We start from the raw sequence: 22,599 nt of genomic DNA, 5'->3' as shown, positions 1-22,599 counted from the left end.
TTTACACTTGTTGGTTAAATTAACCGCTTGACTTGCACGGACTGAAAAATAACGCATGAATACCTAAGCATATGTAATTATTCAATTTCTGCATGTGCTCTCGAGTACTATACGCTCGCAGTAGTGTGATGTTAAAATTGCCTACGAACTGATTGTTTTCAAGATCCGTTAATTTGTAACAATTTTCTCGTACAATATCTGAAATTTTGTAAGGTACTGATTGGATTAGTCTTCTTTAGTACTAAATCACCAATGTTGAATTTGCTAAATTTCTTCGATTTTTGATGTTTCTTCCTTTGTTCCGCTGCGAATAACAGTCGGGATTTTACTAAGGCACATAGTTCGTTTAAAACTTCACTAGTTTGATTTTGATTTTGTGGAGTTAAATCTTGGTCTAAAATTGGTAATAATGATGTGGGTATTACTTCCGCTCTTTTACCTGTTAAAACTTCGTAAGGTGCCATTCCAACGGAAGTGTGGATGGTATGGTTCATGATGCAACAATTCTTTTGACTGCTATGACAAAATCTTCTCATCATGTTTTCTCTAGATCCTGAATCTACAGCAATTATGTCTTTAATGACCTCTCTAAAATCAGATTCTGAAGCAGTTTGTTGCAGGACCGAATTATGACAAACACTAAGCCAAATAGTCTCTTTATGAATTATTGACACTCACTTATCCGTTGTTTGCCATAGGAATAGCAGATGTTGTATTAAGATCGGGTGCTGTTATCATCCAACCTCCAAAATCCATTATGATTTTAAATTTGGTTAGGAAATCTATCCCTAGAATTACATGTTTTGCTAATCCTTTTACCACTAAGGCATTAATTTGTTTAGGTTCGCCTAATCCTGTGATATACAACAAGGCTTGTTGATTAACAATTGGGCTGGATCGAGATGTTAACCAAGAATCTTTAAAGAAGGTACAGGTAACATGGGTAATGTAACTCCTGTTTGCTTGATACATGAAACACTGTCTGAACTAATGCATGATATTTCAGCTCCGCTATCTGAGAGTACTGGTAACTGAACACCGTTAATTTCTAATACAAGTTCTGGACATATAGATTCTTGAATACCAGTTTGTGGTTTGTCTGGTTCCTTCCACAAAAATTCCCATTCAGTTTCTTTTAAAAGAATAGTACATACAGTTTTTTTCATTTGAAATTAAACCTTTGTCAGTGGTTTTATACTGTAAAATTTTATCGCTCCCACTATCAACTGGGTAGATCGACGACGGGAGCATATCTCCGTCGATCATGCCTAGTTTAAAGGTGACTGAAAATTTACAACATTTTTAGGCTGCCACGATGATGCAGAGTTGTAGTTCTGTAACTGTAGTTGATGTGACATAGCAGCATTACCGTCAGAGTTATCAATATTAGTATTAACCCGGTTACTACTCAAGTGTGATTTGTATTTACTGACTCATTTTTATTCACCAAAGTCGATGGGTAAAAAGTTTGAGTATTCAAACCAGGCGTTTGATCATATGAAACACACTTGCGACCAAACAGAATGATGATACAGTCCTGTAGTAGTAGACGTTAGAATTTTTTTAAAAGCAGCGACTCTTCATATAGCTAATTGCCTATTAATGTTTTTACAAGTGTCAAATTCACATTCTTCAATATTGCTCCGTAGATATCTCTTAAAAGAGTCTTTTCAGCCTTCTACATTCAACATTTGTTCCAAGATTAATGTTCTTAATAATCCACTTTCATTTATTTGTCCCCCTGCGCTTGTTTTAAAACTAACACATTTAATTACAGATAGTATTTAGCCTATAAAACAGCATTCAAGTTTCCACAGAGATGTTATGCACAAGCATAGAGTAATGCTGTAATTTATAATAAAAAGAATATAACTGGTGTTATCAAAAAAATTACACTAATTAAATTGTCTGTTATCAAAATTCAGTAAAATTTCATAACAATGTATAAAAAACAGCAGCACCATTGTTTTTTAAATAGCCTATTTGAACCAATTATTCAATAATCTATAGTTTTTTGTTTTGTGTTTGATGTATTCTCAGCTTGTGATGCCAATAATAACCTCAAACCATCAACATAATTCAAAAAATGTATTCGTTTCTGCATTTTAAATACAATTTTTGTACTAGGCCTGTGCCTTGGTGTATACCAATGTCTGGAAAAATGTATGTAATGATGCTGAATTTCGCATGTTCAACGATTTTATAAATGATTGGAGGAAAGATCGTTCCTTTTAAAACAAGCACTTGTAGACTCCAGTAAGGGCCTGTATTGATATTAAAGCAGCTTCTGAATACACTTTGACATACTCAAAAGCAGTAGTTCATATAAGCCGAGATAAGATGGATAATTTCATTATCAATGCAAATTATACTAGGGAGGAAAAAACCCAATTTCTAAAAACCTGCCATATTTGCGTTTGTAAATTCTGTAGGAAATATAATTTACCTTTGAGATTAACCCAGCTAAATATGATTGAGGTTCTTCACCTAAGGGCTCACACAATGCATAGCACAACCTATCATATCCACTTTCACTCAATGGAGACTTTATTTGATGAGGTCTCAAAGAAGATGTCGCAGGTTCTTTTTCCACATCAGCCGAGGACATTTTGCCAAAAAATACTTTGCACCCATATTGTTTACAACACAATGAAGCATACTCGCTCCTAGGGCCATGACTGAATTATGAGACTGTAATTAGAGGCTTTTTATACATTACCAAAGCATGTAATCACAGAATTGATTACAAACCTGTGGTCGGAGGTGTCATCGGCAGTGGGCTCGGAGATCGCGATAATGGGTCTGCAGGTTAGACTGCTAGCTTCGTTCCCACAAGATTGTACGATAGTTCTATACGACTCTTCATGCCAATTTTCGGTGCGACACATCGTATGAGGGAGCTGGAAACATGAATCTGGACCACTAACGAGATTATCCAACTGAGCCTAAATGTTGGCCGGAGCTTGAGTTATAAATTGGACACTATCCTCATGTAGAGATCTCATGAAAATTATTAGCTGAAATTTTTTATACGAGACACTATTTCCTTTCTTACAAGCTTTGGCTGCTCGACAACTAGTTTCTAAGGTTTGGTAACTGATATGTGGTTCATGCCATCAACTTACCTTAGGTATGCCACCATATCAGATTGCACATCGTGTGCAGCGACTAAATCATTTTTCAATGCCTCAAAGTCATTTCTTTACAAATATAAAGTCTCACTGTTTTTAGATACAAAAATATACTTCAGTTAGAAAAAAGTTGCGTGTGGCCTCGTCAGTGAACGGATACGCCAACAGCTCCAGAATCCTGGCAAAACATTTACTGGTATCACTATCCGCCTAATGTAGGTAGTTCATCAGGCATGACATCGCGACTAGCAAATAACAGAGGTTTTAGTTCAACTATGTCTTGCTTACATTGCCCTAAGCTAATTTTTCTAGAATCCTAGCAAAAGTATCTCGGCTAATACCCTTAGCCTATCGTAGATATATGTTCAAAGTGCTGTGCAAATCAAGCCTGGTTGCAAGTCCATTTTTAGTACACTCAAGACTCATTCTAAATTATCCACCAATACACTAAGTGCATGTGTGCTGAGGCCAGAAACTACATTGACATAATTCTTGGTGGTTGCATCAGTTGGATCACAAGGCACTCCAACATCCTGCATATACTTCCCGCCAACCTAACAGTGGCCATCTACTGAAAAATTCAGGCATGACTCATGCTGACATTTATATCCGACGCTTCCAAATTTGGAGATGGTCAAGTTCATTCTTTATGAACATTACACTACAAAGTGATCGAAACCACAGCTAACACCCTTTCTTGCAGAGGATAATCCTAAGCAATGACTATGAAACCTTAACCATCCTCACTATTCCAACATTATGCAAAAAATCTTTAAATTTCTCGAATGGCATATCAGAAGTGAAATGCTCTTAGTAAATATTCTGGAGATTCCAAAAATTTATTTTAAATAAAATTATGAAATTACAGTTATCTCGCACCAATTGTTTGCGAGTTTGACTATAGGTCTGAATGAAATAAAATGTCATACGATACATATCATCCAATAAAAAAAAACTGTTAGCACAATTTCCTGTTTCTCACACCCTATGTTATCAAAAATTATTATAAAGTTGTGAAGAACTTTGCTTGGCATAATTAAGTCTTCATGTTAGCAAAATTCCTTTTACGTTAGACAAAACCTGTGCTAAACACTTATACTTTGGCTGTTCCAGAGACGTGGTGTATAAATAAATATTATCAAATCACACTCCATTAGGATGGTGGAGACGCAACAGTAAAATACAAGTCTTGCCACTATTTGAGCATCTAGCTGTGATGCATCTTATAGTACTTGACAACAGATGCTCGTGACGTTCCCGTTTATTCATCAAATCATCATGAATAATTTTGATCAGTAGTGGAAAATATAAAACAGAGTATTTATACACTACAAATTCATTATAATGATATGAATTTTATACGGAGGGTAAAGGGTAAAGGACTTATTAACCTGTCATAAATAAATTGCCTTTTGAACTACATTTGCCAAATTATCAGTACTGCGGGCCCTGCACAAAACTTGCGAAACATCTATACAGTAGAGACCCAGGCATTAATGAACTTGATAAATTGTGCAAGCAGCATGATATTTTATACGCAAATGAGTATCAATTTGGTAAACAGACACCAAGCAAACCATATTTTAGCCGAAAAAGTGTTACAAATTCCACAGAACCCACAAACTAAGCTAGGAGAGAAGATTGTTGCTTGGAGCATGAGTAAAATAATTGGTGTTAAGCACAAACTAGAGGCAGGCGTAAGATTCACAAAGAAAAAATCTAAAAAGAATAATCAAATAAAAAAAGGAGTTCCACTTTTTTCCCCACCGTGGCAGCACTTGGTTCATTAAATGGTAGAGTTGCGGGCATAGCCGAATCTGTGAATACGTCTAAAAATCAGTCAAAACTTTTCCAACAACATTTACAGCATAACAAATGTATTCAAGTCTTGGCAAGCAATTCCAAAATGGGGTGGGACAATATTTAAAACAGTACTGCGCTACAGGAAGCGGCGGTTGCATCACATCCAGTGGTGAAAGAAGGGGTGACTGCAGAAGAGATGCTAATAGGTTTACACTACAGAGCACTCACAACGACTAATTTAGAAAAGGCTGTAGTCAAACTGTTTTAACTATCTAAATGAACAGTCTGTGGTCATTATCTTTCAAAAATCTTTCCATACTTTATATTATATCTCAGGGAATATTTCAAAAATAAATTATTTTTGTCCACGACTAGCTAGAGGTTTGGATGACAAACTAATCCCTAGGACCTCTAGACCTGAACTCACAAATCTGCAAAATATTATAGTTCAATACCAAAATAATGTCTGTGGTGCAAGTATTGTGAAAAATATTGGAACAGAAGAAGTTAATTTAAATATTTTAATAGTTTATTAGAAATACTTAAGCAATTCTAAAATGCCTGTTTGATTCAGTCCCATAATTGCTAATATATAAAATAGGAAGGCTCACCAATTTCTTCTAGTAAGGTTACAACATATAGAACCATTAACATAGCCACATATGTATGTCTGCTAAAAATTTTTTATTTAGTTGCAGAATTTACACACCAATATTACAATAGCTTGATGCACTTTAATATTCTATGTTGGTGTGCTAATCAAGCCAGAAATCGGTCTAAATCCAAATAATTCCTTTAAAAACTTAAGCCAGTTATATATGTATTGTTACGATCGCGCTTGGCTGCAGTGCTTGGCATCGCCGCGCTCGTTCGGCCTGTCTGCGCCCCCCTTCTACCCGCATCCTCTCCCTGGTATCTCGTGTCATACTGTCTCGCAACATCCTGACCGTCGCAGCGCGCACCTGCCTCAGATCGAGTTACTTAAAAGAGGCCGCACTGCGGAATAAAAGGACTTAGACATTTTTATCGGCGCGTTTTGTGGGAACCCGATGCTTGTTGCGTTTATCGGCGTTCTTTGAGCAGCCGCCGCGTCCTTCGAGGACTCACGACGCGTTTCTGGGCATTTCGACGGCGAAGGTCGCGCGATATCTCGGAGACATGCCCGATTGTTCTGGACGGGAACCCAAGGGCTATATAAGGAGGTTGGGCCGACCTTCGAGAGGAGTTCAGTGGGGAGTTCTCCCGCGGCGGAGTTTCCGGGCGATAGTGCCGCGGGTGCGGCAGAGTGGCGAAGTCCTTGGACGAAGGTTCCAGGGCAGAGAGTCTGAGTGGGGAGTTCTCCCGCGGCGGAGTTTCCGGGCGATAGTGCTGCGGGTGCGGCAGAGTGGCGAAGTCCTTGGACGAAGGTTCCAGGGCAGAGAGTCTGAGTGGGGAGTTCTCCCGCGGCGGAGTTTCCGGGCGATAGTGCCGCGGGTGCGGCAGAGTGGCGAAGTCCTTGGACGAAGGTTCCAGGGCAGAGAGTCTGAGTGGGGAGTTCTTCCGCGGCGGAGTTTCCGGGCGATAGTTCCGCGGGTGCGGCAGAGTGGCGAAGTCCTTGGACGAAGGTTCCAGGGCAGGGAGTGAGTTCAGTGGAGTCGGGAGCTTTCCCGCGGCGGAGTCAGTGAAGTTCCGAGTGAGGCGTCGAGTGGGATCTCGGCGAAGGGTGTGACGGCGGCGTCGGAGTGTGGCGACGGAGTCCCGCGGCGGAGACCCACGAGGGGTGCTGCGGCGTGAGTTGCGCCAGAGGTGCGGCCCAGCGAGGTGTGCGGAACGAGTGACCAGGGAATTGACATTTATTTAAGTGTAATTAATTATTTAGAAGATTATTTGTAAGTGACAAGTAGTGGTAATAAATAAAACTGCGTGTAGTGTAATAAAATCTTTAATTGGGCTATCCTTTACGAACCCGCAGGGAAATCGTAACAGTATGTATGTAATTGTGAAATATAAAATTACGGAAAGCCATAAAACAATATTCATTAAATTTTAACTGTTACAACTGCTGAGTTTCATCTTCAAAACACATCAATTCACTTTTATAGATACCAGTTATGTCAGTTGACTGTTTTAAATACATTCCCACCAAAAATCTGCTGTAATAGTTAGGGCATCTAGCTAGTAAACTTAAAATTCATTGTCGAAATTTTACCTAACATCTAGCGGCGTAATGCTGAACTCACTCAAAATTTGTTGTTTTCATGTGTTACGCGAGTCGGTAAAATCTTAAGTTTAGAACTCATCATTTAAAATCATGTACTTTATATAAACATTTATATACACATGATTGTGCAGGATACATACTTCATTTATGTTGGGTGCAAAATAAAATCAGTGTACAGTTCTTAGAAATACCTAATCCTGAGTTACTTAAAAATTTTGAGTTCCATATTAGAAAAAAAATTTATTACAATATTAACAAAATTCAGATCTTTATTTACAATGTTGTGTATAATTATTTTTTTTCAATGAATAAATAATTTCCTGCAAGACTACAAATTTATAGAGCTTAGCTTTGAGTTTTATTTATTTTTACAAGATTTAATTTAGCAAGTAGCGACATGAATAAATGGCTCACAGCTCCTTCTAGTGTGTCCACTACATTATATTGTCACTTTGTAGTTCCTGAACACAATGAAATTCATGATACATACTACAAAATGATGCAAAGAGGTTTTGGAAAATTTCCTCTGCAAGTTTCTGCATAAACTATGAGAAACCTGCTTTTAGCATGTACCAAAATGCTACTGTTTAATTGGTGGAGATTTATGGGTGCTAAGGACAGTACTAATTGAAAACATGTAACTATAACAATAACTGAATCACACTAAGGTGAAAGGGACTAAGTCAAAATGTACAAGTTTTCAGGAGACTAAAAATATCTTTAAATCTCTCTCTCTCACCCACGTGCCCCCCCCCCTCCCCATCAAACACACACAATATCAAAATAATACATGGAATGACACATTTCTTTACAATCAGTAATAATTTGGTTATGCTTAAGAAACTATATCACTGAACATGGGTAAAATACAGTAAGTTGAATTTAGCCTATCACTGACTTGCTTCCTTTCACTTCATTATTAAGATATTTCACACATACAAGAATCAGTTTTCTCATGTTTAAATATTATTTACAAACTTACGAACTGTGATATTATTGTTACGAACGTTAGCAAGGCCGCGTCATGCGCAGGTGCACGCCGTAACATGAGATGTGCCGTGCGCACCTGGGTCGCCGCTTTATCTCCCTCCAGCCCTCCGCACTCCCCGCGCGGCACTGTTAGTTTGACATCCGAAACCTGCCAGCTGTTGAGTTGCGCGAGCCGCCGACATGTGTTTTTGAGAGATTTCTGCCGTCGGGACGGCTCGTGATGACGCGACTGGCCCCGGCCGCTCTCGTGAGTTCTGGAATTGCGCCGGGACCTATATATATGCCCGAGGACGCCGGCCGGAGTGAGTCAGAGTTCAGAGAGAGAGTTCAGGCGGGAGCCTTCCCGCAGCGGAGTGCGGCAGAGTGGAGAAGTCCTTGGACGAAGGTTCCAGGGCAGGGAGTGAGTACTTTCAGTGGAGTCGGGAGTTTTCCCGCGGCGGAGTTTCCGGGCAATAGTGTCACGGGCGCGGCGGAGTCCCGAGCGAAGTTCCGAGCGAGGCGTCGAGCGGATCCTCGGCGAAGGCAAGTGTCGGCGGCGGCGGAGTGCGGCGACGGAGACCCACGAGGGGTGCTGCGGCGAGAGTTGCGCCAGAGGTGCGGCCCAGCGAAGTGTGTGGAACAAGTGATTGGGAAATAGACATTTCTTTAAGTGTAGTTAATTATTTGCCATCTTAGAAGATTAATTGTGACATAAATAGTGGCAATAAATAAAACTGTGTGTGTAATAAAAATCTTTAATTGGGCTATCCTTTACTAACCCGCGGTAAATCGTAACATTAATTTCACAGCCATATAAAAAGTCTTAAACAGGGTGTCTACCAAATCTAGTAAATGAAATTCCCTGATTTTTCCAGGTTTTCCAGGTCTAAAACTGAATTTTTCCAAGTTTTCTGTAACACAATTACGACATTCCACAAAACTGAAAAAACTGCATAACAATACATTGACGGGTTTCAAAGTATTTCAACTTACTTAAATTAGTAAAAAAATTACCTTCTTCCAGACGTGGACAAAGTGACTCAATTGATGGCAAATAAAACATGCTGCTACAAATATTTCATACAATTACTTTTGCAAAAAACATTATTAAAAGGAAGCTCCCGTCAATTTCGCAGTGACTCAACTTTTGCATCTATTGCACTTGCTTCAGAACGAGCCAAATCCAACACTCGAGCCTTCTTAAACTGCAATGCCTTGATCTCCTCTTCAACTCTTTTTTCTGCCTTCTTCTTGTCTGCAGCTTCCTTTTCTTTTTGTTTTGTTTGTAGGGCTTCCTTACGCCTACAACTAGCATTTCTTACATACTGTAACATGGACTTAGTGATATCAACATGCTCTACACCTCCAGAACGTTGAACAAAGTCGTACACTTGTCTTTGTGCAATCAGTGTTTCTTCCTGCAAGTTTTCAGTCAGCAGATTAGAATTCACTGAAAATCCTCTTTCCAATGATGTATTTCCATGGGAAAGTACCTACATCATCCTCACAAACTTTAGAAGGCCTGTTTTAGCAGCTACTGTATGTGCCTTAAGAATGAGCATCCACAGTGCTTCAGAATCTTGCAAGGAACATACCAACTGATATGATCACTCCATGTTATCAGCTTCTTGTCCTGATAGCCACCTGTTTCGAAGACATTATAAACTGTACTTCACACGCTGTTTCCTCACACCCGAATTTAAAGCCACAGACGGACATAACCAGGAAATTCCCTTGGTATGTTTGTACTTCAGGGGAATTTTGTCTTGAAGTTTTTTTACCATAACCTTTGGACAAGTTCTAACATCATTTTTCAGTAACAGGACAGACTTTTCTGGTACTTTCTCTTTCTTGATGGCATGGCGTACTGCATAACCCAACTTGATAATGTTAGCAGTCAATAGATTTTCCTGGTTATCTACATCCAATCGAGATACATTGCATTTGTCCCTAAAAATCTTCAGTACCTCTGGTTTCACAAACTTTCCTGCCAAAGTTAATAAAATGTCTACCAGTGAATCATAGAGAAAAAGTGCCATTGGTGCTTCACTTTGGAACATTGTAAGAAACAATTCCAGCTCTGATGCTAAAGAGTGGAAGAATGTCAATTTTACTTCTAGAAGACTATCTTCAAGAGCACTTTTCACTACATTGAAAGAGACAGATGAAATAGAAACTTCACTAACAAATTTCTTTGGGTGGGGTAACGTTTTCATGGCACACTCAGCAACTGCAGTATTTTCTAACCATGTGATTGCACAAAATTTCTTGGGAAAAAGCTCTGATCCAGTTATTCTAATGTAATCTGCCCTCCATGCAGGTACGAGGGTTATTTTTTTTTCAACCTCCGATCGGCTGTAATAAAAAAACGGGAATGAATTGGGAAATTATTTTAATGTCAAAAGAAACGTACATCTTTACTCTATTTTTCCACATAATCACCGTGCAGATTGAGGCATTTGTCGTACCGATGCACCAGCTTTCCAATACCCTCTGCATAAAATGATGCATCCTGCCTATTCAGCCACATTTTAACAGTGCCCTGCAGTGTGATTACAGTTTCATTTCTCCATGGCATGCCCATTAATCGATACCCTAATCGCTCGTACACGAATCGACACATCTCGTAGTGTTTACCCCCTTCCACCAACCATGTGGAGCGGCAAACTCACACCTCAGTTGAAGATGGGAAGTGTTTGATCACCCTCCTTACAGTCCGGTTTTGGCACCGAGTGACTATCACCTTTTCCCCACGTTGAAAAAAAGGCTTGGAGGACGACGCTTCAACACCAATGATGAACTGCAGAGTACTGTTAAAACGTGGCTGAATAGGCAGGAGGCATCATTTTATGCAGAGGGTATTGGAAAGCTGGTGCATCGGTACGACAAATGCCTCAATCTGCACGGTGCAGGGATGACAACTTCTGAGTAGTCTCATCAGTAGTCACCCCTCCTCGCCAATGGATCATCGACCACACTTTGTAAGAGAGGGGTCCGGAGACCCACCCCCGGAAAAATTTGAATTTCAAGGTGTAAACTGCTATTTACGCAGTTTTTGTATCTGAATATTAAATATACTACCAGTTGGAAATTTGCTATTGTTTTATAATATTTCAGGTTAAAAATTATACACATTGGTAGCCTTGAGGGAAAGAGAGAAAACAATGAACACCTTAAGTGCTATCTGCCCTCTAAAACTCACAAATGACCAAAATTGTTTTTTTGTATACATACAACGCACATGCAAACACAATGAGAGACCAAATAAATCAGAACACTTAAAACATGGTACATTACATTTACCTGCACTCACAACTAAAATATCTCATTTATGGCTAAATTATAAATAAAAAATTGCAAGCTCACCTCAACAGGAATTTCTGATCACATATTTCCGAAAGTTATGAAATAGGCCTAGGCCTACTATTTTTTTTTTTAAGTTGTACACTCATTTCTGGAATGTCTATATACATTTAACTTATATACACACACATATTTACAAAATCGTCTCATTTCAGCAGTGTGCCAACAAGTTAATTTATAAATCCTCCTTATGCACCCCTCCTTGCTTCAACTGGTTAACAGTAGCATGCTTAGCCATTTCTAGTTGCTTCTTGGAAAACTTCTTTTTGTAACATTTATCTCCGTGTGCACCCATTTTTATTTTTTCAACCATTAAAGCATTTAATGTCTCAGTTCCAATATTTGCACGAAAGTCAGTAGCATTTTGCCTTACTATACTGAAAATACGCTCTGTCGCAGCATTGCTGTGAGGAACTAATAATATGGTCAGCATAAGTTTTGGGAGAACCTTGTACTTAACACTGCCACTCGCATCTACCAATTCGGAGATTTTTCCCCAACATACGTCCATTTTTGGTGAACCTAGGATTTCTTGATTTAGTTCGTCAATCTGGTACCTACTGAATTCAAGCTCTATTTCATCCATCTCACTTTCATTGACAACCCCAGGAAATTGAGACATAAGATACTCTACAGATGAAAAGTTCTTCTCTTTCTTAAGATTGACATCCACTATCTCAGTGTGTTTCAAAAATTTATCCTTCATGGGCAGTTTAGAAATCATATAGTCACAAGCTACAACAAAAAAATTTCTGACAGACTCATAAAATGACTTTAACTGTGATGTAGAAAGTATTTCTTCATTTTCCCTTAAGTAAACTCTTGCTTTGGCTCCAATCACAAGGTTTTCATCTGATTTCTGATGCCGTTTTTTTAACTGTACCTCAGTTATGTCAGAATTAGTTGAAACAACTGCATCTGGTTTCATGAAACGAACCAACAGATCTGTGAACAAGGCCAACAGTTCTCTGCTAACAATGTGTATGGATGGAGCCTCAGATTGCAACTTTACATTGCAAGAAGTGAAAGCGGGTAATACGCTACTAAGAAACAAAAAGTAGAGCTTGGTGAGAGGAGATTTTAAAATGTTCCTTACACTTAAGAAACGAGAATTATGGCTATCGTTAACTGACTCATCTTCGACACCAAACAACTCTAACAATGCATCCCACTGTTCCAAAAGTCTGTTAATAGCATCCAATAATGACAGCCAGCGGGTCGAAACATATTTCAAAATTTTGTGTGTTTTCAAACCACACAGCTTTTGGCAAGCAACTAATTCCTTTTTCCTCTTTGAGCTTTTTTCAAGGTAATAGTAAATGTCAACAACTAATGTTTCGATGTCACTCCCCAACTGTTTTGCAGCCTTCTGGGCACAAATATGAAATAAATGGCACACGCAACCTTGAACTACTATGCTAGGATTTGCTGTTTTCAAGAAGGATGCTACTCCTCGCAAATGCCCTAACATTGTATTACAATTGTCACTGCCAAATGCCACACAATTTTTCCAAGGTATATTTTTTGCCTTCATCTCTGAATCAATAACAGAGAAAATTCCTTTTCCAGTGTTGTCGTCTGTTTCTAAAATGGAGAGCAAAGCAGTTACTATTTCTCCTTTAGAACTGTCAAAGTAACTGACCAAAATGGGGTAGAGTTTAACACTATTTTGGTCTGTACTGCCATCAGTTGCCATGGAAAACTTACCATGTTGCAGGATGGAAACAACATCGCGTGTTGTATCTTGCGCCATCGACTTGAGAACTGCAGTTGTTTTAGTACGCGCACATGCATATTTCTTAGCAATTGTAGAGTCCGGAAACATGGCCCTAAATAAATCTCCGGCGTGGTCTGCTGATGATAGTGGTAAATTGTGTTCTACTATAAAACATGTAAATAGCATTTCCGCATTCATGATGCTGTGAGAATTCTCTGTCTTGGTAAAAAACGAACTTAATGATTTCGTTCCCGCCTTAACCTTCGCAAGTTCGATGTGTTTCTTGGAAGCGATGTGTCGCCTGCAATCATCACGGCCTCCATGTTTGACTGAAAAGTCACAATTACACACGGTACAAAAAGCACTATGTTCCGACACCTCGCTGGTTTTCAAACATTGCCATTCGGGTGCATACTCAGTCCGAAACCGCTGCGCTGCGACCTTTTGTCTTTTCGTGGTCGTGCATTCATCGCCCGACATGGTTGTTGAATATTTACTTCGCCTTATATCATGACTAATTTATTTTAACAACCACTGTTCCACATTTCAACAGATAACGCAAACACAAACTACAACCGGCAAAGGCAAACTAATACTGGCAACCGGGTGTAAACAACAATGTCCCGAACTGAAGTGCGTGGCAACAGTGCAAGTAAGTTAGTCGCTTAGTGAGTATGGTACGCTCGCTGCGTAAGACAGGTACCTACGCACGTAACAGAACATCCTGGAAACTACTGCTACGAGTACCGAAACATCGGTACGTCTACGCATCACTTTAATGGCAACGCTGCACGGATAGTGACGCGCGCGCGCCAGCCTTGTGAAGGTGAACTACACAAAACAAAGAACGCAATAAACATCTTCGCGATGCCTGGCCTGTAGTCCGCATTCTTCACTAACAAATGAATACAACGTAATTAATAAATACATAAAACAAGGAACACGGCTCTCAGAATAATGTTTGTCTGCCAATTAAAAATTTACTGAACGCCAAAAAAGAGGACTACTAACTAATTTGCCGCGCATCCGTAGTCAGCCATACACCGTCCGGAGATTCGTAGTTTACATACTCTGTCCGTAGGAACTACGCAGAATCCGTAGACGTTGGTATCCCTGACGGTGATTATGTGGAAAAATAGAGTAAAGATGTACATTTCTTTTGACATTAAAATAATTTCCCAATTCATTCCCGTTTTTTTATTACAGCCGATTGGAGGTTGAAAAAAAAATAACCCTCGTACATGCTTAAACAAAAAGTAACTGTGCCTCAAAAAACTAACAACGTCCCATTGTGTAGCAGAAATTCCAGTTTTGAAAGCACCGTGGACCGTATGAAGCCCACAGCTACCAATTTCTAGCAATTATGGCGAATCTTCACCAAAAGTGTCTGTGATACGTATTTTCAAAGCTAACAAAAATGCCCAGTTTACGATGGGAGCATCTATAGATACTTAAAATTAAATGCACCTGTCCGTGTAATCTGAACATGGGAAGCATATGCCACAGCACGTCACGTCAGCAGGATAACAGACCAGCTTGAACCAGTTTGTATCACGTGATTTGACGCCACTTCCGAATCCGAAAATGGACGTGCCATTCAAAAATAAAAATGGGAGGGGATACACTTGATGCTATGTTAATGCAGCCTGATCAATAAACAAAACAAAATTGCCAACTACAACCTACCAAACAAAAATTCCCTGATTTTTGAAAAAATTCCCTGATTTTTGAAAAAATTCCCTGATTTTTTCCTGATTAAGATATTCCCTGATTTTTCCAGCTTTTCCAGGGTCGGTAGACACCCTGCTTAAATTAATTATAACATAAAAATCAACAAAATATCAAACATATTTGAGCGTTCACTGCTAAAGTTCATTATTTGTTGCCATGTTCATGGATTTCTAGTTATATATTGTTGAAAAGCAGTTTACTGCCTCATTGTTATGTTGTACATAGACTTGCAACTTTCTGATATCCTGTAACTTCTTGTTTATGGGCACACAGTTATCCATATATGCCTGATCTTTACGCATGGAGAAGCAGGAGAGGGTAGGTTTTCCCATCCGGGATGTATGACTTACTAGACTATTGAGGAAAGGAAGAGCCATAATAGTTCTGCAATTTCACTACTAAATCTCAATTCTTTGAACTTAGTAGGTAGAAAATTTTGCCTCATTTTCCTAGGATTTTTTGAAGTTCTTGTCTCAATAGATGTCACAGATTTCTTGAAGTAGGCCACTAATTATCAAAGTCAAGTACATCTTTGGACTTCATAAATTTTATAGTAACATTTTTCTTAGCATTGCAGATGGTTTTAACATAATCAAAGGGAGTGTAGATTCGATCTAATTTCTTAAGTTGTTTTTTAAACACAGCAAAGTCACGGTCATAAGGTAAATATCAGTGCCCCTCTCAGGAAATTTGTATGTTATGTATTTTAGTTTACAAGATGCAATAAGACTATAACACAGTTGATGTAATGTGTGGTTCCTCTTTTGGCCAGAGCATGAATCTGCAAATAAATGAAGGTTAGTAACACTATTAGGCAAATAATCCTGTATAGTCATACAACAGCAATTCCATTTCATTTGCACCCTTCTTCGCTTCACCTTCATAATAAGATAATTGACATATTTGTCTGTTTTTATGTCGTGAACAAAAAATTCAAACAATCACAACTGCCGCATATAAAATACCTCCTGTACCGGGATTGATGGCAGGGGAAAATTTTGCATGTAATCCATGCAGAGAACAGCAACTGTGTTGTCATGTAAATATCTTTCCTTCAGATTTTTCATCTCACTGTAAAACTGTGCTCTTCTCTTGTGGATAGTAAGTTCTGCTTCAGCTGCTTTTCTTGCACTCTCAAAACATTCAAAAACTTGTTTGGTATATATTTATTGGAAGTTTTGTATTTTATTTTCATATTTATTTATTTAAAAATCATTAACACTTTTTTTCCTTCAAATTTTTAATGATCCATCAATTTTGTGAGTGATGGTATGTGGTGGTTCAAAATGATAACTGGAGAGGAAATCACTTACTTCCTTTCTCTTCATTGAGGAAATCTCTAAATATGTGTTCCTATACTTAGATACATTGTAATAGGTTCTTTTCTCTGAAGTAAAAGGAAAAGGCGAAATAGATTCTAAAATATTAATAAACAAAAAACCGACAATTTTTGACTTGGTTGCTTTCACCTCTGTGTGATTCAATTATATTCTATCTATGCTCCATTCTAACTTGACCAATTTTTACTATGTGACTGGACATCCTGAATGGATAAAACAATGTCTTTAATAATAAAGTGGTGAAGTTGTAGCATCATAAATTCTCTTACATTGAACCATATTATAATCCAGCTTCTTTAGAAAATATATGAAATAAAAATACTTAAACTGTGTGATATCTTGTAAAAAATCATATTATTTCCTTTGGTTAATTTTAGAGCTGGGCAGGATCTGGTGTTTCCCAAGGAACCGGGAACATGTCCTCACCGAAACGCTGGGCGGAAAATTACCTTCACCCATTTTTATTTTCGTAGAATGTGCTTTTCAAATAAAGCACTGAGTTCTAACCTGATCAATGCATGCCTGCATATGAAAACACATAATTTTTGGCAGTTCAAACTCAAAACTTTTAAGGTGGCATAAAAATTATAAAAAGGCATGATTGTAAACAAGCACTTTATTCAACATTTGAAACATACACCGAATAATCTAAGTTATTACACTGCTGTCACGAAATGGAAGCATATCTGGTCCATGATTGAAAATACAAATTTTAGACACATTAAAAGTGTAATAAACAGTTAGTTGTTTGTTTTGAATTGTAGTGTGTTACAACTTCAATATTTATGGTACTAAATGTAAATGTTTTCATACTTTATAATATCAGATTTATTTTCTATTGTATCATTTAATCAATATATTCACTGTGGCACATACTTTAATAAGTCATAGAATTTACGAACTACAGTTATATTCATGTTACGGATGGCAGTTCAATCTATCTAGGAATCCATGGACGCTAAAGCTAATGGGTACCGTAAACTGGGCCAACTTTGGCCCTTCAGGTCAACTTTGTCCCACACAGAAAAAAAAGATTAATTATTTTGTTTTACAAATGTTTTTCAAAATAACAGGTCCAACATTAGTTAGACTTCTTTCCCATCTTTCACTGTTTAAAATATTTAGGTAAGAAATTATTGTACCACTTCAATTTCCCCACTGTTACAAAAGAATCAGCTGTTTCATGAAGAATTATTTAGTGCACAACTTTGCGGTGTGCGTATTTTGATTTTAGTCTGAAAATTCTGGTAAGTGTAAGATTATTTTCGTTATACATATGTCATTACAAGAACATTTCAATATCAGCCTAATTGTACAAATTTTTTTCAACTTTGCTCATAGTAATAGCAGATGTCAATTTAGAGGTTAGTTTGGTCAACTTTGTCCCGGGTTAAAGTTGCACCATCGAAAAGAAAATTACCACATCTGTCACTCTTCCTGTTTTAATGTTTCAGAAAACTTTATATTACATTTAGGCCAAACTATGCTAAATATTTTTTGCTTGTTTATATGTTTCAGGCAGTCAAACAGGCAGCACTATGAGAACAGCGAGAAAAGGAAGTAGAAGAAAGATAGGGAGTCGTAGATATCAGGACTACACAGAAGATACTTTACAGAAGTGTTGGAAGATATTAGGGAAGGTAGACTTTCTCAGAGGGCAGCAGAGAAGTTTTGGAACATCTTCCGCATCACAATTAAAAACAAACTGAAAGGTCTGCACACTAAAAAAACAGGTAGGCAGCCAATACTAACCAAAGAAGAGGAAGAAACGCTCGTTGAACATACTACAATTTTATGTGATTTTGGGTTTCCCATTACAGAATATGCTCTAAGATGTGTTGCCAAACTTTATTTAGACAAAATGGGTCGAAATGTTTGTGAGTTCCGTGACAACCTACCAGGTTATGACTGGGGAAAGCATTTTCTGGAACTTCACCCCGAGTTAACGTGCCGCATATCCTCAAACATTAAGCGAGACTGGGCTGGTATAGATAAGGAGACATTACTTAATTTTTTTTTCAAATCTGGAGAAAAGTGCTGAAGGCATTCCACCTGAAAATATGTGGAATTACGATGAAACCAACCTGACTGATGACCCAGGAAGCAGAAAAGTTTTGTCAAGGCGCGGAATGAAACATGTTGAGCAAGTAATGGATTCTTCCAAAACGTCCACCTCAGTTATGTTTTGTGGAAATGCTAAAGGGGAACTTCTGCCCGTCTATGTTGTCTACACGGCAGAAAAGTTATGGGACACATGGATGGAAGGGGGTCCGATAGGTGCACGATTTAATAGGTCGAAGAGTGGATGGTTTGACTCGGGATCATTTGAAGACTGGTATTTCCATCTTGTGCTCCCTAGACTCAAAAGACAAGAAGGAAAAAAGTTACTGATCGGAGACAACTTAGCATCTCACATTAGCAAGGAAGTCATTTCAGCTTGCCAAGAAAATGACATTGTCTTTGTTTGCCTGCCCCCACACTCCACCCATCTGACACAGCCACTTGATGTGGCGTTCGTTCATCCACTTCTGAATGGAGGAAAATTCTACATTAATGGCGTAAAACTCCTAGTGGAGAGCGTTTCAAAACTCTACCGAAGGATGTATTCCCTAGATTGCTGAATAAACTTTTGGGAGTCTCTGTTCAAGACAAGGGGCAAAATTTAGTCTCGGGTTTCAAAAGTTGCGGCATTCATCCTCTTGATGCCACCAATGTTTTGAAATGATTGCCAGGTGCTGAAAGTTCTGTGAATGTTGAGATTGTCAGTGAAAAATTCCTCGAAACAGTAATCAGTAAGAGATCAGAGGCCACACCTTTGATTCGAAAGAAGAGAAAACTTGTAAACGTTGAACCTGGTGAAGCAATCACTCCAACAGATGTGGATAACGGTACACAAGTAGCCTCAGAACCTAAACAAAAGAGAAAGAGGGGAAGGCCAAGGAAAGACAATCTACCTCACCTGACGAGGGATCCAGTTTTGACATTTCCGATTCCACAAGTAACGATCTGAAATCTGAAAACCCTAATTCCGATTCTGTGTGCCTAACTCCACACAATAATGAATCATGGAAGGAAGAACTAAGTGAGTGTGACTATGTTGCAGTCACATACAATGGAGAACTCTATCCTGGCAGGATTGTTGGTTTTCCCATAGATGACAGTAGAATCAAGAAATTTAAGGTGACGTGTATGGAAAAAAAACTATGAAATTTTGGAAATGGCCAGTCAATGGTAAAGAGGACATAATGATTTATGATTTTGATGACATAATAATGAAAATACGTGAGCCTGTGCCAATAAGGAGGGAATATTTTTCTGTCCCTCAACTAAACACTTTCACTTCATAAAGAGTTTTGTCCTCATATTGACTCTGACTACCTATGTAAAAATGTTTATCATATGTTGCCTAATAATTTTTTATGGTGACTCACAAGTGTGCTTGGACATATGTTTGCAATAGTTATCAATAGAAGGTACAGGTATACTTAAAATAATTAATGTTTTAGTGTGATTTTTGTATTCTTTAGATAATCAGTTTTTATTAATAAAATGTTGAACAAAAAATTTTTTTTGGTAATTTATTTGGTCTTATATTCTAGGTATAACTCTAAATAACATTGTCCCATAACCCCATATGTATTACATTAACTCTCTAATAAAAATACACTCACTACTGCAGTAAAAATGATAGTGGGCTAAAGTTGTCATATGATGGGACAACTTTAACCAACTGAAAAAATAATTTGTAAAATAACAATAAAAATTTATAATACTCCAAACCGACATAACTTCTTATCCCCAATACTTTCACCTTTACACCAAAAATGTTTTGGAAAATTTTACTTTACTAATGCAAAAGATCAGAAACATCAAATTTGAAAAATTGAAAAAAGTGGGTCCAAGGTTGGCCCAGTTTACGGTACTGATATAGGTTATGAAGTTTATAGTTATTTGTCATAAACTACCGTAGAGTGGGGATACTTGCAATGGTGGGGTAACTTGCAACAAAACTACAGGTAAATATATTTTGTGTGTTGGCTACCATGATTCATTTTGATGTGTACATGTTTCTATTGCCATTTGTTTACAACTATCTGTTGCATCTTGTACATGTTGTTTTAGGCTGTACTTATAGTTTTGTGCATTTGTTTTTCATAAATGAATATTATTATCTGCCAACTTTGGCCAGTCCAAAAGAGGGAGGTTTTTTAGTGGAGTAAATACTTGTTCCCCCAATAAAGTGGGGGGTCCGGGGCCTCTCCCCCGGGAAAATTTTGTTTTGAAGACGCAAAATGGTGCTTTTAAGCATATTTCTAAGTAAAAATTTGACGTCAGCCGGGGCTTCGCCCCATGAGCCTGATCATCCTCCATTCCCTTTCCCAACACCTTCCCTACCCGGCATTTGTGTCGTAACGTACGTAGCCGTGTGCGATTCAAACTGCGCGCCACGAACTACAGCAAGAGGGCGCTTAGACGCAGTGCGCCGCACCCCTAAGTATGCTAATTAATATTGTAACCCTTTTTCTTTTATTCTTTTGCCCCAGTGTCTTGATGCAGTTTAATCATGTGTTTCTCCAATTTAAATATTACAATTAATTATAAAACTATAGACGTTGCCCGGGCGGACCCGAATAGGCACGGACTTGGACGAGGGTAGAAATGTTTTAGAATAATTCTTAATAACTACGTAAACATTAATGTATTTTAAATTGCCAGTAATTTTTATATAATTATTAATGTAATCTATTATTTACTTAACTTTCGCCGGGGCACGGAATCGCAGTGTTGTAACGGTAATTGTGTTCGGCGCGAAGGGTGCCATGTTGCCACCTGCAAACCATGATCTCATCCCAGTCTCCTTCTACAGCCGGCCGAGAGCAGACGTCTCTGTCGACACCCCGAGGACATCACCGTTGAGTCACTGAGTAATAATTCCATAGTTTAATTTATTCGAATCTCTTTCTTTCATCCTCGGGGCCTCTCTCGGTCGGAGAGACTGTTTAAATAATTAATATTAACTCCTCGGAGTTTTTAGTATCACCATCGTAATACGTAACGACTTGGGGCGGCCACGTGCGTGGTTCGCCTCTTCACCTAAGCCGATTCGTGCCTCGGGCGTTTTCTCAGTTATACCAGTGAAGGAACGTGTACGTAAATAAATCGTGAGTACAATAAACCATTTAACTGTGTTACGTGTCTTTGTGTTCGGGGGACCACGTGGGACCCCAACCTGGTCGGCGGCGTGTGGGACGCCCTGAGAGCCCACTGCGTGGTAGAAGCGTGCCCGACGCTGAGAGCGGGCTTAGGTAGGGTCGAGAGCGGCGCATTTAATATCTAGAGGGCCAAATATCTCGCCGCACACGGGCCACGTAACGCCCTGGGTTAGAGTCTCTCGCCGGGTCCACGTGCCCACTCACGTGGTGGCGCCCACTATTTAGTACCGATAATCTCTCCATAACACAGTACGCCCACAAATGGCGCCCAAAAGCGTGTGGCGAGATATTCAACGTGTCGTGAATACCAGGCCCGCACGAGTTAGCGCGAGTTAGGCGGTTGAGCAACGGAGCGCGAGAGACAACGGTACCGAGTGGCCACGTGACCACCCGAGTGCGCGCGCTTCCGAGAATTCGCAGCGAGCAGCCAGGTGGCTGCATTCCTGGCAAGAACAACAACTCAGGCAGTGTGTGTGTGTACCGCCAACCGCGTCGCGTCGCGCAGCGAGGAAAAGAGAGACAATCGACCGGTCTCACCACCACACAGCAATGTCGGACAATCACGGACTTAACAACAATCCGGGCGCGATTCAGGCAAGTGAATTGTTTAAAAAGAATAACTTGTATTGTGTTATGTGCGCGCGACCGCGCCAGATGAGCGGGACGGCGGGAACCTCCTGGATGGACACGTGCGTGTGCTTAGGGCAGTATGACGTACCACGGTATCACGAGCAGGCGGTACGGGCGGAGCATTACGGGCCGGAACACGGGAAGTGCACGGGCGCAGAGTGCGGCGGAGATGTGCGGGGAGGAGGATGGTGCCGGAACTGTCGCGCGTTCAAGCACACGGCATGCTTCACGAAAACCGAACTCACCTCATTTCAGGACGGGTGGTACACGTGCCAATGGTGTCACCACGCGAGGCGAGCGAGTGTGCCGAGTCACAGCCCGGTGAGGGACGTCGCCGACTCACCACGTGGCAGGATACCCCTTGTAGGCCACGTCGAGCTGCCGGAGTTCGCCGGGAGGACCAGCGACGACCCGCGAAAATTCGTGCGCGCGTGCCAAGAACATCTGAGCCGCTACAGAGTCCCGGAGTGCGAGTGGGCGGACAGGGTCGGCAGCACGCTTA

Source organism: Bacillus rossius, chromosome 1 (genome assembly GCF_032445375.1).
Source record: "Bacillus rossius redtenbacheri isolate Brsri chromosome 1, Brsri_v3, whole genome shotgun sequence".
In the NCBI taxonomy this organism is placed as follows: Eukaryota; Metazoa; Arthropoda; class Insecta; order Phasmatodea; family Bacillidae; genus Bacillus; species Bacillus rossius.
The sequence above is the reverse complement of the archived record's forward strand: the minus strand, read 5'-3'. Positions refer to the sequence as shown.